This window comes from Helianthus annuus, chromosome 17, assembly GCF_002127325.2.
Source record: "Helianthus annuus cultivar XRQ/B chromosome 17, HanXRQr2.0-SUNRISE, whole genome shotgun sequence".
In the NCBI taxonomy this organism is placed as follows: domain Eukaryota; kingdom Viridiplantae; phylum Streptophyta; class Magnoliopsida; order Asterales; family Asteraceae; genus Helianthus; species Helianthus annuus.
In genome coordinates this window covers 126246522-126262392 of record NC_035449.2, presented here as the reverse complement: position 1 = coordinate 126262392, position 15871 = coordinate 126246522, and the positions used below count along the sequence as shown (strand labels likewise).

At 39.5% G+C, this 15871-nt stretch overlaps 1 non-coding gene across 1 annotated transcript; it reads right to left on the bottom strand.

Annotated features, from left to right (window-relative positions):
* Positions 1–11675: 11675 nt before the first annotated feature.
* On the bottom strand, positions 11676–11782 carry LOC118489462. The gene has a single exon (XR_004887483.1). It is a non-coding gene; the product is annotated as a small nucleolar RNA R71 (small nucleolar RNA).
* Positions 11783–15871: the final 4089 nt, after the last annotated feature.

Sequence of the window (15871 nt, the reverse complement as noted above, 5' to 3'; positions counted from 1 at the left end):
GCTGGACAGCACTGAAGGCTTGGAAAAGTGGCTATAAAGGTTACCTAAATAAAGAAGATGTTTTATTTCAATAAAATAGGGTTTACCCCTATTAACCTGTTTGTAACGAAAACTTGGGTTTTATCCCAAGATAATTAATATTATAAAATATAGTGTTTTACTCTGATAAAATATTTCCTAACTACGGTCCTGATGAAATTTTCGCTGCCAAATAATGATAAACACCGATACCACCATCTTTGAGTAGGCCGCGACCGCCCGCCTCCCGAGGCAGGGGTTGGGGGTTGCGACAGAAGAAGGTGGTATCAGAGCGACAGCCACTGATTTAGCCACAGAAGTGTTCTGCTGACACCAAAATATTATTCAATATGTTAGGAAATAATTTACATAGATACGTGCATATCTATATATTATTGTTTTGTGTTATTTGACAATTGGTTAGTTTACAGTATGAACGACAAAGGACCTTCAGACGCTTACCGTCAGTTGTCCAGCTCTCCTAGGGACGAAGGCACCTCTTCACAGCCTACCCCCTCGGGGTATTTGACTGACACCGAAGAAGGGATTTTCGTGTTAAAAGCACAATCTGAAGAGCCATTCCCTCCTAAGAAGAGAGGATGGTTCAGCAAAGAAACTCATGAACGTAGAAAAAGGATGAGAAAACTACAGCAGCAGCGAGCTTTAGCAGCCGCGAATAGAGAAATGAATGCTCAAACACAGGATATGATCAATAGGAGATTAGAAAATTTTCATATCTTAGCAACTACAGCTGCAGACCCGAATCTAGAACAACTCATAGCACCCCAGCCGTTGCCACTATTCCCCACACAACCTATGGAAATTAAGCCAAACCCAATAGACCAAATTCCAGTACCTGATTTTGACCCAACTGAAATCCCTAGGGTACCAGCACCCCATCCCCCAGACTATGACCCCTGGTTTAATGACCACAGGGATTACCAACAACTTTACCCAATAGAGGAACCCATAGCACCCTATCCCAACCTGGACCCTTTGGACCCATATTTTGATAATGACCAATATATCCGAGAAATCCTAGAGAACCCTTACCCACACGAAGAACCGATGCCCTAGTTTCTTGACCCAATACCAGCACCAGCCCCACCCATAAGTAATAAGAATGTGCAAGAACTCTAAACCTTTGGTGAGGAGATACTAGAAGAAAGTGAGAGAATGAGACAAATAGGTGAAAGGCTCGTCTGGAAATATGACGAGCGTAATATGCAATTCTGGATGAACCCATACCAGTAATAGTAATATATATATATATATATATATATATATATATATATATATATATATATATATATATATATATATATATATATATATATATATATATATATATAAACGGGATCAGGAGAAAACGGTAAAAAGTGTGAGAACGGTGAGAACACATCCTGGCCGAACACGTGGCGTGGGGCATGATCAGGGTCCGAGGGTTTTTTTTTGTCTTTTTGGTATTCTTCTCCTTTCACGATTTTCGCGTTTGACATGCTTCTTTATTTTTTGCGTGCAAGATAATTTTGGCGTTTTGTAGATTTATTAATTATTTGGAGTTTATTGTTTTTTCTCAGATTTCTTCTCTTTGGGTTAATTCTTTTTGTGTCACATAGTTAATATTTTGGCGTTATGGCTTTTTCCATGTCATTTTTGGCGTTTTGTATATTTTTGTTAATAATTCATTACCATAGATTAATATTTTAAAAAAATTACAATAACTCGAAAATCAAAATAATCTAATAGCCTTCCGTAGGTGGGATTACATCAGAGATGTACCCATTGCTTCATTCTTCACTTTCTTCAGATTCTTCATCGTCAAATTTCATTTTTGCAAATAACGCCATTAGCTCGTCTCTTCTTTGCTGCAGCCTATTCATGAATATCACTGCATCCTTGGATTTTGGATTGTTTGAAGGTGTTAAATCACAGAGTTGTTCAATGATAGATAGCAACCCTGTCTTCAACATTTCTTCTATTGGTCTTGAATATTGCACCCCGTTTATATAAGTTACTTCAAGTGTTCCTTCTTCCTCATGCAATACCCAACTGCTAAGTTTTGGTATTTGTGTATCTTCAATATCATCATCTTCTGCTGGAAACTTTCTCTCCAGTCTTTTTATTACAGTTCTTGTTCTTTCACAATCCTTGTCTCTTGGAACCCCAAGGGCCAGGATATCCTTCTGAACATTTTCATTCATTCCCATCATGGCTTTTATTGTTCTTACCTTAACCCTTTCTCCTGTTAGCGAACTTTAAGATGAATCTTTTTTCTTTCCTTTCAAACCTCCATGCAATAACCTTAGCCATTTTTTAAATTTTTTGGCGTTTTGGAGAATATGTGGCGTTTTAGTTTTTTTGGCGTGTTTGAGCTTCGGTTCTGATGGTCTTCTTTTATATTGACTTTTTTTCCCGCGTATTTTAGGTAATTATGGCATTTTGAAAAAGATAAATAAATTTAATATAATAAATGTTAGTAATTATATTTTCCATCGTTTCATTTTACTGTTTTTTTGCAGTTTACAGTGTTTTGTTTTCAGACTCAACTGTTTTAATGGTGTAGTACGTCAAATCTTTTGACGGCTGTAATTATGGCGTTTTGTTTTCCAATGGTAGTTAGATAACTATTGGATTTCTTTTGTTTTATATTCTTTGCACATTGTTTCACTCTTTTTTTATAATATTAGTTGTTCAAATTAATTTTATTATAGTTTGGTAGTTTATTGGGGGGCTTTTTTATGGCATTATGGCGTTTTACACGTATTTGCTAATTTTGGTGTTTTATTATATTTTTCATTATAGCATTAATATTATTTTGTTGTTTATTAACTGACATTACAAAACAAACAATAGACCAAGAAAAATTAAAAAAAAAAGTAAAAAGAAAAACAAAGTAGAAGCAATTTATGAATTTATATCTTCAGTGTCATCGGTCTCTTTTTTCTTTTGAAACTACAAGAAATGTGACAAATAAATGACGTTTTGGGTTTGGCATTGTTTATTTTCTTTGTTCATGTGTTGAAATGTCTTTGTTGATGTTTGAGACATAGAGCGACCCCCTGTGGGTGGATACTATGTGCCACTAGTATAGGTCTCTTCTTATCATCCAAACCTTCTTCAGGAACAAAGATGACAGTATGACATATGGGTGTCATCAGTCTCTCTTTTTTCAGTTTTGTCCATCTCATGCAGCAAAATCTTTCTTCACTCGCGTAAAAAAATCATTAAATGAAGCTTCATGCAGAACTTTACTGAGGATCAAAAAAAGATGTTTGCCGTCGTATTTTTTGGCGTTTTACATTGAGTTGTATTTTTTTTAGCAACCACTGTGTGTTTTTTTGGTGTGATAAACGGAAAGGTGGTGAGGCGTTTCTATTTATAGATTTTTTTTGGCGCGTAGGTTAGGCGGGATCTTATTTTTATAACACAAAATGTAAATAACATTTATCCGGATGTAAAGTTTGGTCTTATATAATGGCGTTTCATATTTTATGGCGTTTTTGTAGCCAGAGAGCTTAAATAAAAACACAGAAAAAAAGTACGCAGTGATAAAATTGACGTTTTGTATTTATTTGGCGTTTTATTTTCAATGGCGTTTTATGTGAGGAATAGTTTTTTACTTTTTTACCCTTAATGACGCGCGTCCACGTAATAAAATTGGTGTTATTTACTAAAATGTCACCGCGCCAATCTAGTCCATAGATTGTTTTGATCGGACGATCCATAAGCGTTCTCTCCGTTCTCACACTTTTGAGCGTTTTCTCTAAATCCTCACCCTATATATATATATATATATATATATATATATATATATATATATATATATGTCACACCCCGGCCGCGTCAAAACAACAAAACCGCGGCGGAAACGCCGGGGAGTGAATGCGACAGAATTATTGTTTCAACAACCATGGTAGTTAAAGTTATGTATTATTGAGATTTAAGTTTACATTGTCTTTGAGTTCAAACTAAAATAACATACTTAACTGTCTTTTAAGTCACTAAGGCCCGAGTCTGCCTAAGTGAAGCACAAACATCATCATGCATTAGCACCTAAAACACATGTAAAAATATGTACGTCAGCATAAAAATGTCTGTGAGATACATAGGTTCTGTTTATGTAGGGTTCATGACTTGTAGTTTAAAAGAAGTGTTCAACAAAAATGTGGTCATGAACCTTGTAAAATGTTTTCCTTTATGAAATCATATGAAAATCGATATGAAAATCAAATGATAGTGAAAGGACAATGCATGGTTAAATGAATAACCAAGTAAAAGTGAATTTGTATAAATTGTGTAATTTGTAAAACAATGTCATGTTCTTGTATAAAATATTTCATGCCTTGCCCAAGTGGTTTAGATAACGCAACAATGTGTAATACAAAAAAAGCACTTATATATAGGAAGTACCAGCGGCGTATCCACCATGCTTTTATCATATAACACATAGCCCCGTTACATAAGTCACTTATCAATAACCAACCAAAATGTCTTGTTTAATGTCAAAAATGTTTATGTATAAACCATTTTCAATGTCTTGTGTAACATGTATCATGTATAACCAAATGAAATGCATAGCAAGTAGCAAGTACCTACTTAAACTATGTGATGATGTCAATGTGAAACAAATGTTATGTATGGTGAATAACTAGTAATTACTCAACCCCATAGGAAAAATGTACAAAACAAAGTTTTTGAATAAACCTAAGTTTAAATCAAATGTTATGTTTTGCAGAAAAACAATGCTTTATGATTACAAACATTTATGCAGTAATGTTAATCGCATACATTCAAGCCTTGCGACTGTGGCGACAAACCTTTAAACAAATTAAAGGTTTATCTAAATATTGTAGTCGGATTCTGTCATTCCCATCTTCCAAACAAACCTAGGAAGTCGGAAACGGGAGTTGTCAATTCCTATGGTACCATTACATACTACCGAGCGGCGTGATCAATGTTAATGAATGTATTATTGTCCCGATTAAACACACCAAATGTCATAACCAATGTAGCATGTGAAAACCATGTACTAGGAATGCTAAGTAAACATGCCTAGTAGAAATGTTCATGTAAAACAATGTGCTAGCATACTCAGTAACATACATAGCATAAATGTCATGTAAAACAATGTGTACATATGCTAAGTAAACATATGCAACAAATGTGTAATAAATCAATGCGCTAGCATCCTTGACATACGTAGCAAAACACAATTGAAAGCATGTACTATAAGTGTACTAGGTGAAACTAGCATGTTTATGTCATAAAAGCATGAAATGCACGAAAGTAATATGTATGTACATGTGTATCACCCCAAAATATTTGAAAACGGTAAAAGAGGGGAACTATGTACTCACTTGGGATTGCCTAATAGTCTTGAGAATAAGACTAAATAAGGCTTCAAGGATCACGAATCAACCGGCACCTAATATAGGTAACTATGTTAATAAACGGATCCTAAATCGGGAGATAGGATAGAATGAGGTTCTATAAATCAAATGAGTATTTGAACTCATATGGTATGATTTAATAGACCTTACATTCTGATTTGAAAGTCTACCTAGGTGCTTTTGACCCGTTTCGACCCATTATGGTAGTATAAGCCACTATAATGCGTCGTTTGCGTAAAACTATGTTCGGATGGTTATCTATGTGCTATGTCAAGTCTTACATGCCCAATTATCCCAAAACATGTTACTAAATCAGATTATATGTCAAAAATATGTTCACGTAGGCAAAATACATACTTATGCTTCAAAAGGGCATTTTGGTCATTTCCTATGGGCATACAAGCTAACTAGCAAATGACTAACCAATCCTATGTGATCATAAGGTATAACCTCAGAGGTTATTCCCTATGAAACTATGGCATACAAGCTAACTAGCAAACGGGTCGGGTTCGAAAGTCTAAGCGGTGGTTTAGACCGCTTGACTTACGACTCTAAACAAGCACTAAACTAAAAGTGACGAGCTAAGCATGTTAAAACATGCTTAACTAAGTTAGAAAACAGGTTTTGATATCAAAACAAAGTGTTTTGATACCAAGAGTAGTTTGGTTGCAAAATACGCTTAAATGCGCATTTTAACCGAAACTACGACTCGTCACTACGCCTAGTCAACGTGGTAATCAGTAGGTATAGTCACAAGGGACTATAACCATCGTGATTACGCTCACGTTGTGAAGTTCAAACGAACTTCTCGTTGACCATGGACTGGTCAAAGCTGGAAGTCAAACAAAGTTTGACTTTTAAGCTAGAAAGCGATAAAAGAACGAAAGAGGACTTACAAAGGGTCCAAATAGATTTGGTTCTAAGTATTCTCAGGTAGGTAGTGAATAATCACAACCACTTAGAGAAATCTCAGACCAAATGTGAGGAAAATGAATGAGGGCATGGCCTTATATAGTTTTTTGCAAACCGTTAGGATCATTTCTTGGCAAAGAAGGAATGATCTTGGCCATACAAGTGTTAGAGAATGATTGGGGGACTTGTTCTCCACACAAACCAGCCCATAGTATGAAAAACTAGAGATCAAAACCATCAAAAACGAGCTGGAAGACCAGATTCAATGTTCCTGTCTGGCATGTCTAACACGGGCCGCGTAAGGATAAGGCCAGGCTTACGCGGGCCGCCTGGGCCACTTTGGCAGATTGTCAGTTTTAGCCCCTAAACTTGTAAAACTTGCATTTCGGCTCATTTTTGACACGTTTAAGCCCCGTTAACCTCATTTCAAGGCTCTAAAATTGAAGTTAAAGTATTGGGAACTCAAAACATGCTCAAAAATATCTCGGATGTCGGCTCGTTTGGTCGTACGGTCGCGTTGTTCGTTAAATTATGACGAAACTCAAACGGACGCGAAAACGAACCAAATTAAGTGACGAATGGTATTTTTGCATGCCGATTACTAAAATAAAAATATTTTAGTGTATACAAAAATTTTGGAAGTCCAGATGTGGTTAGAGCGTAAGATATGCGCGAAAATGCGAACTTACGCCATTTTTTGACACTTTTAGCCCCTATAAGATCATATAAGCATGTTTTCGCACACCGAACCTATCAAAGCTTATTTCTAAGCCATGTTTAGTTTATATAAGGTATGTTTAACTTATGATCAAGTTCAGAACTGTACGTTTCCATACGAAACGGCAGACTTTTGCAAGTTGACGCAAATAGTCCATGTGAGCGAATAAACTTGTTTTTGCCATACCAAAGCCTTTAAAACTTATTTCTAAGTTAGGTAAAGGATATTTAAGGTATGTCAAGCTTATGTTGCTGTCCCGGAGTGTTTGTCACGTTAAGCTGATCGTGTTTATGCATCAGTTTGCGTATAACTCTCTAGAAAGCGATATAGAGTTCAAAATCGATCAAAAATCAACACGTGCATAAAATCAAACACAAATAACAAACATTGGGATCAAAACTCATTGTTTTATTAATATTGTATTGTTCAGAGTTTGAACAATGATTACACAAGCACAGATGTCATAGTCTCCCCTACTTCAGGAAATTTCGTCCCGAAATTTATTTAGAAGAAACTTGTGAGAATAGATGTGGATATTTCTCTTTCATCTGATCTTTACGTTCCCAAGTAAACTCTGGGCCACGTTTAGATTTCCAGCGAACTTTGACTAATGGAATGCGCTTGCGTTTGAGCCATTTGACTTCACGGTCCATGATTTCCACAGGTTTCTCAATGAAGTGCATCGTGTTATCAACACGAATTTCATCAAGTGGTGTGTGGAGGTTCTCATCAACTAAACACTTTCTAAGATTGGACACGTGGAATGTTGGATGAACATTTCCAAGTTCAGGAGGTAGCTCAAGTCTGTAGGTTACTTTTTCGACTCTTTCAACGATCTTGAATGGTCCAACATAGCGTGGTGCAAGTTTTCCTTTCTTTCCAAATCTAATCACACCTTTCCAAGGGGACACCTTGAGTAGGACGTGATCAGCGACTTGAAATTCTAAGGGCTTGCGTCATCGATCCGCGTAACTCTTTTGACGGCTTCTAGCTGTCTGTAGGTTATCACGAATCTTCATAACCTTATCTGTAGTCTCTAGAATGAGTTCAGGCCCATTAAGCTGAGCTTCACCTATCTCATTCCAGCAGACCGGTGAACGACATTTTCGACCGTATAAAGCTTCGAAAGGAGCCATGTTGATGCTAGAGTGATAACTATTGTTGTAGGAGAATTCGATGAATGGTAGATGCGAATCCCAACTACCACCAAAATCAATCACACACGCTCTAAGCATATCCTCCAGTGTCTGGATTGTTCTCTCAGATTGACCATCTGTCTGTGGATGGTATGCTGTGCTCAAATGAAGTTGGGTACCCATGGCAGATTGCATGGTTCTCCAAAAGCGCGACGAGAATCTAGCATCTCTGTCAGATATAATATTCAAAGGAACACCATGTCGAGATACAACCTCATCAACATAAATTTTGGCAAGCTTGTCAGCAGATAGATCCTCACGGATCAGCAAGAAATGTGCTGACTTTGTAAGACGATCAACAACTACTCAAATGGCATCATGACCTCTTTTAGTGCGCGGTAACTTGGTAATGAGATCCATAGAAATGTTTTCCCATTTCCAAACCAGAATCTCTGGTTGCTCCAATAATCCAGAGGGATGTTGGTGTTCTGCCTTAACCTTAAGACATGTAAGGCATTTGGAAACATATAAGGCAATGTCTTTCTTCATACCCAGCCACCAATACTGGGTTCGAAGATCCTTATACATTTTGTCTGCACCAGGATGAATAGAATAACGAGACTTGTGAGCTTCATCCATTAGCAAGGTGCGAAGATCATCTATACTTGGGACCCACAAACGGCCCATGAAATAGAATATCCTAAAGTCTCTCAGTCCAAGCTCAGGCTTAGTATGACACGGTAACTCTTTACTCATCAAGTCTTGTGTAACACAAGTATGTTGAGCTTGAATTATGCGGGTTTGAATGTCAGATCGAACTTGAACACTGTGAAGCTTGACATGTTGTGATGTGCACAAAATGCAACATATAAATTACATCAATTGTGGCATAAAACTAACCCTTTTTAGTACTAATGTTGGAAAAAGTGTGCTTTTGTCTTCCTTTTGTATTTTCAGGATTAAATGAGCTCAAATGAACAAAAGAAGCAAAAAGGCAGCTAAATCTAACATAAATACAAGAAAAGGAACAAACGTAGCATGCCCGACATCCCGACAGCATCTTCCTAAGCAAAACAAGAAGACAGAAGACTGAACACACCCCATGCTCAGTGAGCACGGGGGCGTGCCCAAGTGTCAGCAGAAAAGACAAAGTGGTAGAAGCTTCCATCACCCACACGGGGCCGTGCTCAGCGGACACGGGGTCGTGGTCAACTATAAGATTCGCGGAATCCAGGCAAATCTTGATAGTAAAGATATGCTTCTGCACACGGGGTCGTGCTCAGCGGACACGGGGGCGTGGTCAACTAATGCAGACAAACTGCATTTAATGAAGAAAGAGAGGAGGATGGACACGGGGCCATGTCCAATGGACACGGGGCCGTGTCCTAGCTTCTGTTCAGCCTATAAATAGGAGTGCTTGGAGTTCTTGCAACTCATCTCTTGGCACACCACCTCTCTCACACTTCACCCACCACCCACCACCATCACAACACCATCATCCACCACTATCATCCATTGTCCATCATAGAGTGTGTGAGTCGCCTCGGGATCCAAGATTGATCGTAAGAGTTCTTGACAATCAAAGGCCATGTTTGCCTGTCTCTTACATTACTTGGTGAAGACAAGTGTTTAGTGTAATACTTTTTATTTTTAATCTTTTGCACTTTTTAATTGGTTTTGTATTAATGACTTTAATTACTAGTTTCTTATGTTGAAGGTGATTATTCCTTATCGTTTGCCCGTGGTGTCTTGGCATTATTTTACTGTCTATATAAAATAAACGATTTTCACCATTCATATCTCTGCGGTCTATATGGAGGTATGTTGGCTACCTGGTCGGGGGTTTAGGGAACGGTTTGGTAAGAGTCTTGCCATTGTTCAGCGTATAGATCCTGCAAAGGACCTAAGTCAAATTTAGTAGGACCTCCTTCAACTGGATGGCGGGGGTCCAAACTCTTTGATCCCCTCATAAGTTAAACTACTATTAAAACTTTAACCCGACTACTTAGGACTGTATCCCTGCTGACTCAGACTACTTAGCTGAGGGTAACGTCGCCTTCAAAAGAGGGGCCTACCACATTATGCATTAATAACTTAATTAATTATCTTTCAATAATCCGACCCTTTAGGATTGTATCCTTGCTGACTCAAACTACTGGGTTGAGGGTAACGTCACCTTCAAAAGAGGGGCCTACTACAATAACTAAGATAATCTCTTAAACAAGTGCAAAAGTGCGAAAATAATCAAAGGTTACACTACACACAAGTCGGATCCAAGTGATTCATCTTGTCTATCTATTTTTATTTTTATTTTATTTTCAGCATTTTAGTTAGTTTTATTTTTCTAGTTTAAAAAACTTTTTTCTAATATTTTGATTTGATTAGACGTTGAGGATAAACCGGTACTAAAAACTCTTGTGTCCTTGGACGACGTCGGTATCTTACCAACACTATACTATGTCCATGATGGGTGCACTTGCCCATATGTGTGTTTAGTGTTAGTGAATATCGTGTTTCTAAATTTAAAACTTGGCTAAAAAGTGTAAAAAGGGCTTAAAATATACACCTAAATTATATTACACTTCGCACACATCAAGTTTTTGGCACCGTTGCCGGGGACACAAGGATTTTAAGAAAGTTAGGAATCAGCGGCCTAATCAATTTTTTCTATTCTATTTTTATTTTTTTAGGATTTTCTTAATTTTTCAGCTTCTGCAGAGCTCAGCACGGGTCGTGCCTGGTCGAATACGGGTCGTGCCCAGCAGTGTCACTGGCAGTTTTTATTTTCCGAGTTACAGAGAGTTGAGCACGGGGCCGTGTCGGTGCAACACGAGGCCGTGTCCAACTTCCCAGTAACAGGGATCCGGAAAACAATCACTGTATCTCTGACCACGGGCCGTGTTCACTGAGCACGGGGCCGTGGTGAACTTACTGACCAACATTCTTTTCTGTTTTTATTGTAGGACTTAGAACCCAGGCACCACATCTGAACTTTCTACATAGTGTATGAGCTCCAGTTCTAGTAGAAACATAGAAGAACCTCTAGAAGAACCCGAACGCTTTTTCAGAAAAAGACTTAAAGCTAAAAACCAAGAGAAAGTTTCGAGGGACCCATTTCCAATGGCGGACCAACGTACCCTCATGGATTACCTACAACCCACCGTAGGTAATCTCAGCGCCGCTATCAATGCCCTGAATGTCGAAGCTAACAACTTCGAACTTCGTCCGCATTTGATACAGATGCTTCAAAACTCCGCAACCTTCCATGGGCTTGCGGACGAAGATCCCCATCTACATATTACTAATTTCTTAGAAATATGTGATACCTTCCGGATCAATGGAGCATCAAACGACGCCATCCGCCTTCGGATGTTTCCATTTTCGTTAAAGGACCGAGCAAAGGCTTGGCTCAACGCCCTCCCAGTTGGCTCGGTAAACACCTGGGATGAACTAGCCCAAAAGTTTCTATATAAATATTTCCCTCCCGCTAAAACGACTAAATTAATGACTGAAATTAATACATATTCACAAGAGGATGGGGAATCCGTATATGAAACTTGGGAAAGGTTCAAGGCGCTATTGTGAAAGTGTCCTCATCACGGTCTTGCGGTATGGCAACAAGTATCCACCTTCTACAATGGGTTGTTGCCACACACAAGACAAACACTTGACACTAGCTCCGGGGGACTTTTAGGTAATCGCCGCCCACATAAAATATACAATCAAATTGAGGAAATTGCTCAAACCAATTTTCAGTGGCACACTCCCCGAGGCAATAAATCTATTGCCCCGGGCGGCCATAAGGTTGATGAAAGCACTTCTTTACATGCCCAAATCGAGGCCCTTTCTTCAAAAATCAAAAGGTTAGAAATGACAAAAACGACCTCGGTTATGGCTTGTGAAGGGTGTGGTGAGCCACATGAAAGTTGGAGTTGTATGAAAGAAACAGATGATCAACAAGAGTCGGTAAACTATATTGATAACAGACCTAGGCCGTCGGGTCCTCCAACGGGTGGGTACCTACAACCAAGGATGGCGTAACCACCCTAACCTTGGTTGGAGAGAACCCGGCAATAGTAGTAACCAACAAAACCTAAACCAACGAACAAACTTTCAACAACCAAGAAACGAGTCACAAAATTTCTCTCAACAACAAGGTGGACGAGAAAGGCTTGAAGATACTGTATCTCGCCTCATCTCCGATACTGAAAAGAAAAACTCGGATCGATTTCAACAATTAGAATCGAATTTCAGAAATCAACAAGCTAGTATACAAAACATTGAAAAACAAATAAATCAATTAGCTCAAAATTTCTCCGAGAGACCACAAGGCGCGTTACCTAGTAATACCGAAACAAACCCAAAAGCACAAGTCCATCTCATAACATTAATAAATCGTACCGTGGGTTCCGAAGAGGCTCCGCCACCGCCGACTGAGGGAAGCACAACATCACCCCAACAAGAAAAGGCTTCTCCTCCAATTCAAGAGCCTACCAAGGCTCCTCCGGTTCCATACCCCGGTAGGTTAATTCGCCAAAAGACCAATGAGCAATTCGCAAAATTCGAAAATTTACTAAAACAATTGCATGTTAATATTCCATTTACCGAAGTCCTAACTCAAATGCCTAAATACTCAAAATTCATGAGGGACTTCCTCATTCATAAAAGGGAAATCGAATCATTGCAATTAGTTAACTTAGGCGAAGAATGCTCCGCCCTTGTACTCAACAAACTCCCACAAAAGAAGATTGATCCTGGAAGCTTCACGATTCCTTGCTCGATCGGGGAATCCCCTGTTCGTAATGCACTGGCAAACCTTGGGGCTAGCATTAACCTCATGCCTGCATCAATGTTCAAACGACTCGGCCTAGGAAAAAACAAGCCCTACCAAGATGAGTATACAACTTGCCGATAGATCCGTCAAATACCCGCAAGGTGTCGCTGAAAATCTATTGGTCAAAGTCGACAATTTCGTCTACCTGGCCGACTTTGTCATATTAGATATGGAAGAAGACACCAAAGTCCCCCTCATACTAGGGAGGCCATTTCTAGCCACTGCACAAGCAGTGGTAGACATGAATGACGGAACACTTACTTTGAAGTATGGGGATAAGGAAGTGAAGTTTGGGGTAGGGAAGAGAGTAGAGGACGAGGACCCGGTCAACTACATGAAGGTCATTGATTCGAGTTTGGATGATGCTCTCCGACGGTGCAACATGGGATGCAAAACATCCTGCTCGGATAACATGTGACCTGACTTTGGGTCTAGCCAAGGACCCTTATAAACGTGGCGCACCACGGAGGCATTCCGAGGAACTATCCTTAGCTTAGCTTAGATTAATTTTTAGTTTAATTTTAATTTACAGGAATAAAACACACTCGGGATGGTGAAGGATACCAAGGGTAACGAGAAACATCACCCCATGCACGGAAACGGAGCTTCCCGACAAAAATTCTTCACTACAGCAAGTTCAGCACAGGCCGTGTCCGCCCGACACGGCCCCGTGCTGCACAATCTGCAGAAAACGCCCAGTTCAGGTAACTGGACACGGGCTGTGTTCACCGAACACGCCCCCGTGTCCAGGCTTCTGTTTCTCTTTACTAAATTTTGATTACTGGCAACTAAACACGGGGCCGTGCCCGGTCACCACGGGGCCGTGTCTAGAGTGCCAGTAACATAAAATTTTGCTTTTTAACACCTTTTTACACATCCAATCAACCTAAAAACTTATTTTTGGGACACATTGAGGACAATGTGTAATTTAAGTGTGGGGGGGGATGCTAAAACTTTGAATCTTGCAAGTCCTAATTAACAAGCCTTACACAAAACTCTATTGGAACCGCTAATCACCCCAAATGTTTTCAAAAATTTTCATTTTCTTTTTACATGTCTAAGTTTACGTTGGGAATTTCAAGTTCTAACTGTGACAACTCGTATTTCAAACCTCTATTTGTGTGCTTCGATGTAACTTGTTTGGATTATACGTGACTAGTTGACGTAATGGAACATTATATTTGTTATGTTATGTGTTACGTGATTACATGTGATATCATAAGTTTAGTCGCACAACACTAGTCCAACCACACGAACCTTTGGGCCGTACACATTTCTCTCGGCTCACTATGCTTGGACTCGGCCCACCCCTCTAAACCGAGTATACATTCACGCATACACACACATTTGGGGTCTTTTACTTCTCACAATCTTCAATCAAGAGAACACACACAAACCCTAGAACATACTCTCTCTCTCTCGACTCGGAACTAAGGCAGCCGAACACCCCCATCTCTCTCGAAGTTTTGTTTCGGATCATTCCTTCTCTAACTAGTTAGTGTGTGTTTACAGATGTTGTGTTATGCATGCTTTATGTGGTGATTATGGTTAGTGATGTTATAAATTGTTAATGTTAATGTGCTTGAAATCGGCTCATGTATGTTTAAATTGGTTAGGGTTTGTATAACTTGAATGGATAGATAAACATGATTACAGAATTGATGTACACATATACTAGGGTGCATGCTAGTTTAGAATCGGTTGATTTAAGGATCCGATTGTATGTTTCGTATGATGATTTGGTTGATTGTTCTTGATGATGATTATGAACATGCTTGAACATGGATTAATTGTTGATTTGATCTGTTTTCGAAACTGCCTAACTTGTTAGCTGAAATCACGGAATAATTGTTGACTGAATTATGGAAAGTTGTTACAATCTGCTTGTCTCGACAAAGGTTGCGAGTCGAGAACTCTTAGTCTCGACTCGAGACCACAACACTCGCACACAAACAGCACAACTCGAGACCAGCGTTTACGAGTCCGGTTGCGACTCGAGACCGTGAAGTCTCGACCAGATCGTGACAACTCAAGACCGCCCTTGTTGCGACTCGAGACCTCGAAACCAGTACAACCCGAGACCGACTAGTCTCGACTCGAGACCGCGAACACTTGCACCTTATTGGACTTGCACTGTCATGAGCCCAACTGATTGGGCCGGATACTTGGACTTCGTTAAATTACGTGACTTTGCTGTTGATGGACTGCCATGATTATATGTGTGAGTTGCCATGATCAATGCGTGTTAGTAACATGTTAACTGGTATGATTTATACGTGCATTACTTGAAGTCAAAACCTGACTTGTATGGTAACCCTGTTAGGACGTGGTTGACCTCTTTAGTTCAAGAAACCTCTTTGTGTGTCTGCCGAGCAACCCAAGGTGAGTTCACACAGCCAAGGCATGGGGTTCCCAGGGTGGGGGTGGATTTGAATGAATTATGCGTACATACTTAGTTATTAAATCTAAGGATATAGTCCTCGGGAGAGGAAGAGAAAGGATAAGATGTGGCTAGACTAGTATACCTACTTGAACTGATCTTCGCACACACGCCAGGGGTTGGCTGCGATATTATGACTGAACTTCGCACACATGCCAGGGTGGCCAGCGATACAAATATACATAGTCTAGGATATTTGGGAGTGTTAACCCAAATCTTCGCATACATGCCGAAAGGGCCCGCGATGGAAACCAATACTATACATGAACAACGAATGAACATAATGCGACTCATACAATTACTATTACTGAACTTACTTTCTGTGAACTCGCTCAACTAGTTGTTGACTCTCTGCTGCATGCCTTGCAGGACCTTAGGTACTATTGGAGCTTGCACAAGGAGGAGCGGGTCGTTGTGGGC